The sequence below is a fragment of the Salmo salar genome, chromosome 20 (genome assembly GCF_965601325.2).
Source record: "Salmo salar chromosome 20, fSalSal1, whole genome shotgun sequence".
Classification (NCBI taxonomy): Eukaryota; Metazoa; Chordata; class Actinopteri; order Salmoniformes; family Salmonidae; genus Salmo; species Salmo salar.
In genome coordinates, this window is record NC_138310.1 from 36,821,488 (window position 1) to 36,822,384 (window position 897).

Sequence of the window (897 nt, forward strand, 5' to 3'; positions counted from 1 at the left end):
AAATAAGTTGTTTTACTTGACTTCCGGTGTTGGGACAGCATGGTTAAAGGGCAGAGGGAGCAACAACAAACCTGGAAAGGTGCCTATCCTGCTGCTATGAAAACAATGACAGTGTGGTTTTGTTTGCTGCACACACTTCCTGTTAGAGTTGGTCTTCTCAGCTACATTTTCCTGTGACAGTCGATTCCAATTTGTGTTTGATGTCTGATAAGGGCTTAGAATGCCTCAAAGCCTAAAAAGGACTCCTTAACGATAGAAGCGCACACTGATAATTATACATAAAGCAATTAAGGAACATAATCTTATGAGAAAAAGCTCCATTCACCTCTATCTGGTTACAAATTAATTAATGGAAGAGGAGCACCTTCTCCAGATGAATCATCAGAAGAGCACATTTTACTTTCAAATATCTCCCCCTCATCCCGTAGTAGGCGGACACGTCCCTCTCATCAGATGCTCTCATTAAAATGAATGGAACCCCTCTTGATCTTCCTTGTTATTATTAGCCTGGAGGGAAAACAAGTCACTTGATTAGCCAGCTACACTGGACAGTCTCTCACCTGCATTGCCCAGGCCTGCTACACTATTTTAAGGAACCATTATTCATGTCTCTTTGTTTCGCTCCATAAAGGGGAGGCGTAAAGGGGAGGCACGTTCCATCCCATTGAGCTACTGAGCATAGATTTAATTATTGTCCGCTCTCCCTTTCATCCACTCTACTTTCTTTCGACATAGCGTTATTTGGGGTTATTGCAGACTCTTTGCAAGGACAGGCATTCTCTCAATGTAATCTGTCACATAGATGAGGGATCTGACTAACAAGTGTGTGTGTGTGTGTGTGTGTGTGTGCATGTTCATGTGTGTGTGTGTGTGTGCATGTTCATGTGTGTTTTTGTG